We start from the raw sequence: 14,873 nt of genomic DNA, 5'->3' as shown, positions 1-14,873 counted from the left end.
ACATTATTTTTTGTATAAAGTATTCTATTTTCATTGTGCTTTTGTTTTATTAGCATTAACCAAACTTCACTTTGCAAGTACCATAAGATATTTAGTGGAGGTTGCACAATATTAGCAAAATACATTATTTTACTAATAAAGTATAGTACTTGTCTTGAATCTGATATACACACTGAGCTACACAGAGAATTTCAAAGATACCATTTGAAAAACAGGTTTCCACTAGCTGGTGAGTTGTTGTTCACAAGATATAAACTTTAGTTTTTGGGGTTGAAGGGGCAAACAAAGGTACTTGGGTTACATATTTAATATATCCTATGCTTTACCCCCATCCCCCCTCTAATGTGCAAATATATAGCCCAAATTTGTTTCTAAAATGTTATATTTCCATCTTATTTTGTTTTATTTCATTAACATTAACAAAACTTCACTTTTGATGCATTTATTGGATTCAAGACAAGTATGTAAAGTATTCAGTTTTCATCATATTTAGTTTTTTTATTAGCATTAACCAAACTTTGCAAGCATGTTTTATATAATAGACAAGTACCTAAACCTTCCCAGAGCATGTTTTTGGCCCTAAATTCATTACTGAAAGTTTCATTTTCTTAACCAAACCCCTTTCCAAGATAATGAAAAGTAGCTAAACTAGAATTTTACGTAGACAATACACAATAATTTTGGCTAGCCAACCACTAGGCTATAGACAACACAACCATTCTGCATATTGTAAAGCAGGCTAGCCTAATTATTAGGGTCAATTATTTAAATTTTTAAAGTACTCCTAGTGCTAATCCAGGACCAGCAGGGGGTGGAGTACAAAGTGATCATGATATTTTGAAAGAGTATAAAATAAAGAATTTGCTGGTATTTATTTATTATTATTAGGTTCTCTTCAGATGTGTCCAATGACTAACGTCCAGATTGACCACCTTTTATTTTAGTTTTGTATAGCCTACCCTAAGGGTATGAGAACATTAGGGGAGGGGAATGGGACCCCATCCTTTGACTATTGGAAAAAACTACTTTATAAGCTTATATAGAATGGTACTATCTAATCTCCTTAGAATTAAAAACATTTTAGTCATCTAGTTGGAAAATTTGGCTCATCTGTATAGGAAAAATCTATATTTGCTAACTAGTTGACAATAAATGTTGCCCCACCAAAACTTTCCTTTTCTAACTAGTTGACTAATAACTTCTCCCTAGCAAAACTTAATCTTTTCAACTAGTTGACTAATAACTTTTCCCCAGCAACACTTAAATTTGTCAACTAGTTGACAATAAATGTTGTCCCAGCAAAACTTTCATTTTCCAACTATTTGATTAATAACTTCTCCCCAGAAAAAAAATTAATTTTTCCAGCTAGTTGACTAATAATTTCTCCCCAGTGAAAGTTAATTTTGTCAACTAGCTGGAAACAAAACATTGCCTCAGAAAACAATTCATTTTCCAACTAGTTGACTAGTAACTTCTCCCCAGCAAAACTTAATTTTGCCAAGTAGCTGGAAACAAACATTACCCCAGGAAAGAATTCATTTTCCAACTAGTAACTTCTCCCCTTGCAGGAAGTTCCCATTTGCTTTAAATCTTTCTTTATGACATCCTCTCACCCCAGACAAGGACAAACTGCTTTCCTTTTAGCCCTAGGCAGTTGGCCAAAAAGCCAAATCCTTGGGAATTTGTCATCCTTCATCTGCAGAATCTGCCCTAGCCATTTCAACCTTTCTTTCATTATAGCCCTAGAAAGCAGGACTGAACCACATTTTTGTACAGAATACTGTTTGAAATATGGTCAGTCAGCTGGATACCCAGAACAATCTCTAGGTAATTTCTATGGAAAACATCTAGCAAAGTGTCATCCACTTTTTGGAATATTCTTTTAAGTTTGTATATATTGATGGGATTGTCAGGGAGGGAGGGTTGCTTTGTTGTCAGGGTAACAACTAATATATTAAAAAAGATTATTAAATAAGAAAATTGTTATTTTTATTTTATTAGCCTACCATGTTTTTTGAGAAGTGCTGCTAAACTGAAATTTTACCATATTTGGAAATTTGACTAATTTACCCTTCTATTCTTAGAGATGTGTGCACTCACAGTTTCAAGTAGCCCAGCCTATAATAAATAGGCCAGGGTGAAAGCCTATTGAAAAAGGGGATTCTACCCTTTGACTATTGGAAAAAAATTACTTTATAAGCTTATATAGAATGTTACAATCCAATCTCCTTCTGACATTATTTTTATACAATCCTAAAAAGGGCTTATCCCAGATTTCCCTCTCAATCACTCAGACTATCTGTCTTGGCTTTCTCTACAATTAGCCATGTCTTGATGCCTACTTCATTTTCAATTAATGTGCTGCTTGAAACAAACATTGCCACAGAAAATAATTCATTTTCCAACTAGTTGACTAGTAACTTCTCTCCATCAAAACTTTATTTTTCCAACTAGTTGACTAATAACTTCTCCCCAGCAAAAGTTAATTTTGCCAACTAGCTTGAAATAAACATTGCCCCAGAAAACAATCCATTTTCCAACTAGTTGACTAATAACTTCTTCCCAGCAAAACTTAATTTTGCCATCTAGCAGGAAACAAACATTACCCCAGAAAACAATTCATTTTTGAACTAGTAACTTCTCTCCCAGGAAGTTCCTATTTCCTTTAAATCTTTCTTTATGACATCCTCTCACCCCAGACAAGGACAAGTTGCTTCCCTTTTAGCCCTAGCCAGTTGGCCAACAAAAGAAAATCTTTGGTAATCTGTCATCCTTCATCTGAAGAATGCGTTCGAGCCATGTTAATCTTTCTCTGATTGTAGCTCTAAAGAGCAGGATTTAACCATATTTTTTGTATAGCAAACAATTGAAAACATGGTCAATCATCTGGGTATCCAGAACAATCTTTAAGCAATTTCTCTAGATAACATCTAATAAATGGTCATCCACTTTTTGGAATTTACTTTTAGTTTTGTATATATTGATGGGTTCTTCAGGGAGGGAGGGTTGCTTTGTTGTCAGGATAACAACTAGGCCTAATACATTGAAAAAGAGCATGAAATAAGAAAATTTTTATTTTATTATCCTACCATGTTTTTTGAGAAGTGCTGATAAACTGAAATTTTACCATATTTGGAAATTTGACTTATTTACCCATCTATTCTTAGAGATGTGTGCACTCACAGTATCAAGTAGCCTAGTCTATAATAAATAGGCCAGGGTGAAAGCCTATTGAAAAAATAAAGTTTTGTTGGGGAGAAGTTAGGCCTACTAGTCAACTAGGCCTAGTTGGAAAATGATTTTTTTTTTGCTGGGGCAATGTTTGTTTCCAGCTAGTTGGCAAATTTAAGTGTTGATGGGGAGAAGTTATTAGTCAACTAGTTGGAAAATTTTTTTTTTCTGGGGCAATGTTTGTTTCCAATGAGTTGGCAAAATTACTGGGGATAAGTTATTAGTCAACAAGTTGGAAAATGAATTGTTTTCTGGGACAATATTTCTTTCCAGCTAGTTGGGTTAATTAAGTGTAGCTGGGGAGAAGTTGTTAGTCAACTGGTTGGAAATTAAAAGTTTTGCTGGGGAAATGCATCTTGTCAACTAGTTAGCAAATATAGATTTCTCCTATTGGGATGGGCAAAAGTTTCTAACTAGATGGCTAAAATATTTTTAATTATAAGGAGATTGGATATTACCATTTAATATAAGCTTATAAACAAATTTTTTCCAATAGCCTAGTCAAAGAGTGGATATCAAGGGGGAGTACATTGTCAGAGTAGGAAATTGTCAATTGGGAAATCAAGAGGTAAACTACTACTGTTTTTAACAGGACAAGACTTTCCTTTAGAAGAGCAGCTCAAATAGACTGCTACACTAAGTTCACTAGGCTATGTTAGAAAAGGTTATACCTTTCCTGCTCATTTTAAAATGATCCCATCTCTTTAGGTGTAGCCTCTGGCTTTTTTTGAAAGTAAGTCTTTTCTGATCGAGTGACAAAAATACTATTTGACAGGATAATTATGCTCCTGCATATACTAGTTTCGTTTCAGGAGCTCAAAAACAATTTGTGCGCAAATTCTTAAATTTTGAATTACGCGGTTCACGGTCACTTCTTTTGGAAATTGATGAAAGTGATGAATATGCTTGAAGAAATGACTATTTTTAGATTTGGGAACGTACAATTATAAAATAAATCGTTTTTCAATGCACATATAACATTAAATGTACGGTAATTAGTTTATTGTCCATCGAAGATTTCTAGGTTCCCCTTCAAAAGTTCCTACCCCCCAGGCGCACACTTCAAAAATGGTGAACTATCTAATTACTAATATATTATTCCTTTTAAGGAATAAGATACACTTTCTGCTTATTCCTTTTAAGGTATGAGATAAATTTATTGCCTGGACGAGGAGGCGTGGACGAAGGGGGGACCTAGGCTCTGGGGGTCCGCAATATAAACTGGGGCATCCTCGCCTAGGGGTAGTAAAATGAAGGTGGAGGAGGAAGAAGGCGCCTCAAATGTACACTTAGTAGGGCCCACCGGCGTGTGGAGACATCCCACGAGTTGCAAACCTTCTCCCAGCTATGGGTTAAATTGTATGGTGAAGCAGAGCACCGTCGTGGGAGGATCCTCCATAGGAGGACAACTGTGAAAGGGTGTAGGATCCATATTCATGATCAACGTCGCCTGTAAATTTATTATGTACCCCATCTGCTGTGTGTCATCATGTCACAGTTTCCGGGTAAAGCAATGAGGGTTGAGAGACAGGCTTGTACCCTGTCCCCAGGACTTGCTTCGGCAAGAAAAAATATTTTGCAATGAAAAGTGTTAATCAAGTCTCCGATATTCCTTCCCATTTACGATTCCAACTGCAGCTTGTCCTGGATATCCTGACGACGGTGGTGAAACCACTTGAAAAATAAACCTCCTTGAAAGGAGTGGTATGAAAATTTCTACTTGGAATATTTTGACTTTGAATTTTCCAGGCGCTGAGCTACTTCTTGCTAATGAGCTCAAGCAGAATTCTGTTGCTATTATTGGCATTACAAAAACACATTCGCCAGTAAAATGTGAGAAATTCATCAATGACAATTACAGTCTAATTTCGGCGGGTACTAATAACACAAAGAGAGCTGGTGTTGGTCTGGTTCTTCGGAAGATAGCTAGAAATGCACTTATCCCATAATGCCATATCAAAGCATCTTCACACAACCTGCCCGAGACACTGTAATGGAAGATTCTTTGTAGTTGTATACCATGTGGCAACAAATGAAGCTGACCCTGATGTTAAGAACCAGTTTTACACAGACCTCAAGCAACTGATTTCTTTTGCATCTCTCCATGATATATTGCTTCTTCTTGGGAACTTCAATGCTGCCATTAATAATCTTACAGGAATATGAAAGGACGTCATTGGGCGTGTTACCCCGGACGTAACTAATGATAATGGAAATCGTCTGCTTTAGCTCAGCAGTGCCCATCAGCTTTTTATTTCCAACAGAGTTATCGAAAGACCTCGAATTCATCATTATACTTGGTATAGTAACGACGACGTCACAAAGAAAATGATTCATTATATCATCATCTATTGGCGATGGAGGTCGTCGGTATCTAATTTCCTCTCGTTTCGTAGTGCTGACCTAGGTAATACTGATTATCGACTTGTATTTACAAAAATTCGTCTTAAGCTAAAATTTCAGGTCGAAAAGTGCATTGCAACACTAAATCACTGCAGTCTTGATACTCCTGCAATCAAAGAGCAGTACGCAGTCGAGATTAAAAATCATTTTGAAAGCCTGTCCCAGCTTTCGGATATTGACGCCATGCGGGACTCGTTTAAAACTGGAGTCACCGACGCAGCTAGAACAACTCTTGTATTGCAAATTTTGGTCAAAAAGCCTTGGCTTTAAAAGGACGCTGTGGACGTCATAACACTCAGAAGGCAGGCCAGATGTCGAGGAGATATGAAGACCTATCGACATTTTAATGGCGTCAGGAATCAGCTCATACGAAGAGATCTCAAGTCATGCGTTAACACTAAAGCTGATAAGCTACAAGAGGCTGCCACGAGGGAGGACTTTGGAGCAATGTACAAATACTTTCGTGACCTCTCGGGCCAGTGTGCTCAACCAATAGAAAATGTATTATCTGTGGACGGGGGGCTCCTTAAAGACATAGCGTCCAGCCTTTCAAGGTGGAACCAACACTTTTCATCCCTGCTTACTTCGTCCGCTTTCTCTCCATCTGTAGCGACTCCTGCCATCCTTCAACTTGTGATCTATAAGAACCTCGTTAATGTTGACATTATGGCATTCTCAGTGGTAAAAATTCAAATGCCGTGAAGAAACTGAAAAACAGCAAAGCTCCTGGCATCTGTGGAATCTCCGCGAAGCTAATTAAAGACGGTGGTGGCACTATCCTGTTATGGCTCCAAATGTTATTCAACGCAATACGAGACTCGGAGATCATCCCGAAAGAATGGCGTACATGTTCCACTGTGGAAGAGAAAAGGTTACAGGATGGAGTGTAAAAACAATAGAGGAACAGTGCTCCTCTCGGTTCAAGGCAAGATCTTTTCTATATTTTGTTTCAGTGATGTCTTGCACACCTCCGACGAAAGCGCAGAGTAGAGAAGGCTGGTTTTATGCCTGGCCGATCTGCGACGGAGCAGATATCTTCTATAAGACAAATCATTCAGAAGGCGAACAAGTTCCGCCAGCATGCCTTCATTGCATTAGGTCGAATTCAAGGCAGCATTCAACTCAGTTGATTGAGATTCTCTATGGAATATCCTTTCTAATACTGGCCTCTTGTTAAAATAAGTCCATCTACTCAGGGCCATGCATTAAGAGACTAAAAGCTGTGTGCAAGTGAATGGTAGACGTAGTGCGTTCTTTCTAGTAAGAACAGGAATCAGGCAAGGTTATTCAGTTACTCCTGAGCTATTTAACTGTATTCTTGATCATGTTATGACTTATACAGCCCGTAAATTGAACTTTGGACTCAGGTACAGGGATAGAGATGTGCTATCTCATTATGGTCATATTTTTCAAATTTACCAGGATTTTTGCAGTTGGTCACTTTTTCTGCGTCGGAGTCACTAAATTTACTTTTTTTTTTAAACAAATTTGCCCTGCATGATCCCTGACATAGGACATTGCATCTTCCCCATGACTGCGGCCTAGCTACAACCCACAGTCCGGATAGGCTATTAGAGCAAAATTACCAAATCAACAGTTGTATTTCTAAAAAAAAAAAAATGTGGGAACACGGAATAGTAAAACAAATATACCCCCAATTGCTTTCAGTGGATTGTGAGCTTTGGCCATACTTTGGTGTATAGCTTGTAAAACAGTCCAGTGTACTGTTCACCACATCCTATCTGGCAAATTCGTCTCTCTCGAGATCTCCTCCCAAGCCTTCTGAATTAAATTGGATCTTTTATGCTTAGAATGACTTTTGTCACATATTATTTGAGGAAATTTAAAAGCTGAAATCAGCCTTTCAACTGCCTCCATGTTGTTTTCTTCCACAATCCACAGGCGTTTTAACCGCAGGCGTTGGATAATTTCAAACTATGTGTCTTGCGGAAGACAGGAAGGACGAGCGGCAAGAGACGCATGGGTTCCTCCGCAAAACGCAACCCACAGATCCATGCTCTTTGTGAATATAGGGTGACGCCGACAATTCTAATTGCTTGGTCGTCGGAAACCAAATCAAAATGGTTGACCGCTTCACTTATAATGGTTCTTATATATTATCGGATGGCTGCATCCCCCATGAAGTTGCTGCCCGCACGGCCAAGGCCTCCGCCGTATTTGGTATACTGAGCCATGTTTGGAAAGAAGCCAAGGATCACACGAGCCACCAAAATGAAGATCCTTCGAAAGTCAGTCTATTCGATCCTGCCATATGGAGCTGAAACTTGGCCTGCAACTGCAGCTGTTCAGCCCCGTTTCAACACTTTTCAATCTAAGTGGCTTGGGACAATCAAGAGAATCCGATGGACAGGTTTTTGTCAACAATAACAGCCTACGAAGTATGACTTCCCAGTCAACTTTGTCACACATGGTTGCCGAGCGGACACTACGTTGGTTTGAACATCTTTGGCAATTGCCTGAAGAAACTCCGTCTCGGATTCTTTACAACTTTGAACAAACCAGTAGTGACTGGAAGCGTCCTTGAGGAACACCCAAGTTCCAGTGGAGCGAAAGTCTCGGGAATTTCCTGGACCAAGGTATCTTGCTGTCTGATGCACAGGCCCTTGCTGCAGACCACTCGACGTGGAGAAGGATGACAACCCTCTCAACGCAACCCCGGCGCGAGGTTAAGTGAAGTTTATGTCCTGATAGGCCTATCCACACATCAGTGCTGGGGTGGTACTTAGTTTGTACTGAAATAGGTTTCTAAGTACTTTAATAAATACTTCCTAACATTTTTTGAAGACTAGCCTGCTTTAAGCATATACTAAAATAATATTTTCGACCACTTTTCTGCACTTAAATACCAACTGTATTTCTGACTTAAACTTCTGTATAAATATTTAGAAATTAGAACAAATTTTAAAATGTTGGGCTTACTATAAATCACTGTAGATATAATTAGGCAGTAAGTTTACCGCAGATGATTTCTGGCTCTTCATTCTCGGTGCGATAACACAGCTTCTCCCACTTATTCTTATATTACTAAGTTGTTGGTTGTATGTCAATTATCTAGACATGGTTTAAAACTCAGTTATTCGTAATCGAGAAAGAAAAAAAAAACTTGGTGAGCCAATCGTGCTATTTGCCACTGTGACATCCCACAGCCATGGCTTAATTTATATGAGATTTGTTAATTCATCTATTATTTATATGCAATGGACTTAACTGATTGGCCTATGTAGGATTTCTACAAAAGGGGGCGGGGGGTTGATGAAATTTGTGAAAGTAAGGAATTTTTTTTCTTCTAAGAATTGGTGGAGTAGATGTGATGGTTTCAGGGGCGGATCCAGGATTTTTTTAGGAGGGGGGAGGGGTGCAACATAGGTTGATCCGATAAAACTTACGTTAGGAGCAAGTTTAATTAATGCAAACTTGCGTTAATTAGGTAAATTACACTACTTTAGACTACGTTAGGAGGGGGGCACCCCCCCCCTCTGGATCCGACACTGGATGGTTTATCATTTTTTTCACGTCCTGATATTTATTTTCTCAGATTGTAGTTCCTGTGAAATTTGAAAAATGCCAATTACCTGTTTTGGTGGAGAGCCGAGATAAGACTAGTTTCGTTTTCAATCAGTGTTTTCGTATGAAATGGGCAGACCTTTCCTGAACTTTAAAGAATAAACACGTCTGTTTGAAAATCTTTGCACTTTGTGAATTTAAATAGCGATAAGGGCTCCTAGACCAATTTTAGGACTTGGGTTCTAATTATTGGTTGCTTTGGTAAAACTTGCCACAATAGCCCTATCCAAGAAAATATCAAACGTCTGTTAAGAAGTGTTTTTCGTAAAATTCTTAGGGAGTTTTCAGAAAATTGAAGGACATCAAAAATTTTAGTGGAAGATCCAAAATTTTATGGGGCTTTACGCTAGAAAAGCTCCTATTATAGAATATTCTTCCAGTTTGTTTACCAGAAAATAAATAAAATGCATTTCTTACTGCTGAGTCTGTATAATCTTAGACCTTTTACGGCACAATTACGGCATTATTCTCCTTTCCTTTTTTATTCTTCAATAATAATTTCTTGTCGTTTTGAGTTTGATTTATTGTAGGCTTCTATTTATACTGATCTTAAGTTTAATATGGCCTTTACTTTTCTTTAAAAAAACTTTCTTTTTCGTAAAGTTTTCGAAGTATATCGGCGCGTACGAACAGCTCCTCTCATTTGATCTGCCATTAGCGGTCCAATTACCCTGGAACACGTATTTTGGCAGAAACTTTCTCAAAATGCCTTTAAAACCAACTCAAGACTTCGAAACCTACTTGTGATTCCTATAAACATCTGAACTAGTTATATATATATATATACATATATATATATATATATATATATATATATATATATATATATATATATATATATATATATATATATATATATATATTTATATCGGTGCGTGCAAACAGCTCCTCTCATTTGATCTCCCATCAGCGGTCCAATTACCCTGGAACATGTATTTTGGCAGAAACTTTCTCAAAATGCCTTTGAAACCTGATATTAAATTTAGTAGACGGTAAGACCTTGAATCCCTGTTTACTTCAGAAGCGTCTAATAATAGGACTGTTTATTCTCTTGTCATTGATCTGAAAAGCCCGTTTGCATGTGATACTGTTTGTTTGTTTTATAAGCCCCCTCCTTTTCCAACACATCTGTTCTGTGATTTGCTTAAACAGCTTTCTGGTGTGGGGACTTTCTCTAAAAAACGTATTTGTGTTTTGGGAGATTTTAATTGTAACATGTTAAATGTTGGATCAAGTGATGAATGTGACCATCTCTTTTATGTGCTTTCTTCTTCTGGGTTACTTCCTTCAATTTTTTTTCCTTCTCGTGTTCATCCTACAAGAAATTCTGCCACTTTGATAGATAATATTTTCACTTCTTATTCTCCAAAATTGAAGTTCACTTCTGGTCTTGTTTTCACTTATCAGTCTGATCACTTCCCTATTTATCTATCACTTTTTGTGCCTAAAACTGAGATTGCTGTGAATGAGCAAGGTGAGTCTTCTTTTAGAACTTTTACAGATAAAGAAATCTTTAATTTAATTCTTGGTCTTCAGAGTAATGATTGGTCTATTGTTCTTGAAGCTAATGATGTTGAATGTGCAACAAGTTTATTTGTGTGTCGTATGGGAGCTCTGTTGGATAAGCATTTTCCTCTTGGGAAGAGACCAAGGAATTCTATACCCAAATGCCGATGGATGTCCAAAGGTCTGATCAGTGCTACACATATGAAGGTGTCTCTGTTCAAGGTAGCATGTAAAAGTAAAACACAGGATGATCTTTTGAAGTATAAACATTATAAAAATGTACTTACTTCCTCAGTACGTGCAGCCAAAAAGCTCTATTTTTCGCGTCGAATTAATGAGTGTAAGGAGAACTTGCGCGAAAGGTTTGGAATGTAGTAAATGAAGCTATTTCTCGCAAGAAACTCAAACAGTCCACCCCATGTCATTACAGGAATGCTGATGGATCTATTGTGGATAAAAATTTATCAGCAAACGCCTTCAATTCGTATTTCACGACTCTTCCTTCGGTTCCCATTCAACCCAAGAGTAGAGTAAGTAGTTTTCCCATAGCAGAAAAATAATTTTTACTTTCCCCATGCAGTGATATTGAAATTTATAGTATTATTTCGCAGCTTCCAAGTAGCCGTTCAGTTGATGGTTTTGGTTTGAGTAATAATGTTCTTAAAAAAATTGGTAAGTTTGTTTCTAACCCCATCTCACACATAACTAACCTCTCTCTTTCTTCTGGTGTTTTACCTCATTTATTTAAAGTTGCTAATGTTTTACCTTTACATAAAAAAGGTGAGTCATCTCTAATTTCAAATTATAGTCCCATTTCTCTTCTTCCTGTCGTCTCTAAGGTTGTTGAAAGAGTAGTGTATCGTAGACTCTGTTCATTTGTTTTCAGTACTAATACGACTGCAGGAAATTCTCTCATAACTAGCCATCAGTATGGTTTTCGTCCCACTTTCTCTACCTCGTATGCACTTTCAGATGCAACAGAGTTTGTGCGTGTTAATCTGGACAAGGGCTTTTGTGTTTTGGGTCTATTTCTTGACTTTTCAAAGGCCTTTGATATGGTTGACCACTCTGTTCTTTTGTCTAAACTGTCTTCATTTGGAGTACATGGAGTCCCACTAGAATGGTTAAGGTCTTACCTGTCGGGAAGGTATCAGTATGTTTTAGTTAATGGTAATTCTTCCACTACTTTGCCTATATTGAAGGGTGACCCACAGGGCTCTGTGCTTGGACCACTTTTGTTTTTAATTTACATTAATGATCTCGTTGATGGTCTTCATCCCCTTGTGCACCCTATTCTTTTTGCTGATGACAGTAACTTTTTCATTGCTGCAGTGGACTTGTCATCTGCCACTTCCCTAGCTCAAGGTATTCATGATAAAGTTAAAAATTGGTGCTGGTCAAATAGTATGACTCTCAACAGCCAAAAAAGTACCATTGTACACTTCAGGACCCCTCATCGTATGAGAGACGTAAAGGAGCCAATCATACTGACTTATAGGAATGCTGTTATACCGCAAGCTGCTATGATGAAATTTCTTGGTGTGTATCTTGACTGTTTTCTCTCTTTTAAGCCTCATATAACTCATACCCGTTCCCTCATCTTCCGCCAGTCTTCTATGTTGCACCGGGTTAACTCATTTCTTCCCCAAGATGTTATGCTTTCTCTTTATTATGCTTTTATTTTTCCTTACCTTTCTTATTGCTGCTCTGTCTGGGGTAATACTAATAAATATCTTCTCTGATCACTTCGAAGAGCCCAAAATAGGGCAGTGAAGGCTACTTTTCTTCTCCCTCGGCTTTACCCTTCCTCTGACCTTTATAATGATACTGGAATAGCTCTGATGGATCGTATTGCGGGTAAAAGTAATCTTCATTTAGCGCATTCTGCTTTTCTAGGTACACTTCCACCGCCTCTGCAGCAATTTTTTTTCACGGACAGGCTCAGGTAGGTACTCTACTTTTTTACGTAGTTCTTCTCGTAGACTTATTATTTCCAAACGTTCATCTACAGCAGCCCAGAGGTCTCCTATTTATAAATCAATTCAATTATGGAATTCAATCCCACCTGATGTCCCGTTATTTCTGTCTGCAAAGGCAGTTTTTCGTCGTGTCTTTCCAGTTTAGTAGTTTCTCTCTCTCCTTCGTTTATTTTTTCTTGTATTCTCTTCTCCGATTGTTTCTCCGTTTTGTGTTTTTCTTTATATATCGTTATTATTATAATTTTTTTTTTTACTGTATGGTAGTGTTTGTTCTCTTTAATCTTTGTTTCATATATATTGTTGGATTTAGGGTAATATTTGTGGTTCTTTTAGTGCCTTATTATTCTGTTGTATGGCCCACAACAAGCCAAGCTTCTTGGGCCAAAATAATTTTTCTTTACGTTTGTAATAGAGTTTAGTATTAATAAAATGATTGATTGATTGCAACCAATCTGTGACTTCGAAACCTACTTTTAATTCCTAAAAACATCTAATAATAACATTGCACTACTAATTACCGATTTTCATATATGTATTGGAATAAATTAATTTAAAATTAGTTTTATTAAAATTTAGTGTTCCAACGCTGAAGCCAAGTTTCGCGTTCAAGAGAAATTTGACTTGTCTGCCCGTGAAAAGATATAATGTCGCGTATTTTCTTAAGTTATCTGGAGTACTCGCACCTCGGGCCGGGTTTTTATAGTGTGTGAGATGGGGAAATATCATACTGCTAATTATATATACAGTGCTATAAATGAAGAATAAGATTTTTACGTAAAAATACGAAGCGGTTATTTAGAGGAGGCAAGTTTGAATTTAAATGGATTCTGATATTTTATCAATGCTAATATTTTCTGAAGAAGTCACTGGCCTGTTGAATGTTTGATAATTCAAATTTGAAGCAAAAGGGGTGAAAAATCTAATCCCAAATACACTCATACAACTTTCGGAATTAGAAATTGGAGTCTGGTACGAATGAGACTTATGATTTATTTTCGTTCAAGAAAAATGATCATACAGCCAGTGATGAAGAAGTAAATGTAGACACTAGCCTCAAAGGTGAATTCGTCAAATTTGTTCAAAATAACAAGAGGACAATAGATTATATGAAAGACCATCCGAATCTTCGAAAACTGTTTAAGAAATTTAACACCCCTCTCCCATTATCTCCGCACGTAGAACGCCTAATTTCCCATACAGAAGATGTATTGAGTGCGAAAAGAAACCGCGTAGAAGATACTAAGTTTGAGAAGCTTTTGCCACTAAAAGTTAATAGAGATATCATGACTCCCCATTAAAATAAAGACTTTTTTCAGACATCTTTATTTATTATTAGCACATGGCGCAAAGGGCTCGAATAGTGGGATATTAAACTATGCTAGTGATTATATTTGCTAAGGCAAAGATTTAGAAGAAATTTTCATGATTTAGTTTTTTAAGTAAACGCAATGCATTCTTCACATTGGTGGGATAAGAATGTTACATTACTACATCAGAATATAATAAAACAGCCACGCAAAGCTAAGATTTTATTCATTTTGACTTCCATGTCCTTCTTGACGTGTTGACACCATCAACTAAGCCTTTTGATTTGTGGTGTATACAAGAAAATGGAAACTGAGGTAAGTTTTCCTAATCCTCCTCATTACACCAATTTGAACAATGCTTTATGTGGCGCTCAGACGGGCGACATAAGGAAAGAAAATTCTGATAAAGCCTATTTTAGATAATAGCTGGCAATGTTATGCTTGTTATGTCACCCGCCGTATTTAACCAAACAAACCACTGTGAAAGTCTATACTGGTATAATTTCTAGAAAGTTTATATTTGTATAATGAATGAGAGGCCAATTCTTAATATCTTTGTTTACTATTAAGTTCTAATACGACTGAAGCTGAATTGTGGATAATACTAAAAGGGAGATCCGTTTCACGTCTCCATTGTAACTAATGTCAGTTTATCTCCGGACTACCTGATCACATTCTTTACCGTGCAAAAAAGCCTTCAAGCCATGTACTTCCGTAATAAAGTAAAATTTTATTCAAGTACTTAATGCGATAACTAAAGTACAACTTTGGTTGAGTACTTTAGAAATACATGTAAATACTTTTTTGGAGTACTTGACCCAACACTGTCACGCATTTCCGAATGTCTTTAAAATTTATCCTA

The sequence above is a fragment of the Artemia sp. Qi Xiang Cuo genome, chromosome 2 (genome assembly GCF_049724085.1).
Source record: "Artemia sp. Qi Xiang Cuo chromosome 2, ASM4972408v1, whole genome shotgun sequence".
Taxonomy (NCBI): domain Eukaryota; kingdom Metazoa; phylum Arthropoda; class Branchiopoda; order Anostraca; family Artemiidae; genus Artemia; species Artemia sp. Qi Xiang Cuo.
Note: the sequence above shows the minus strand (reverse complement) of the source record.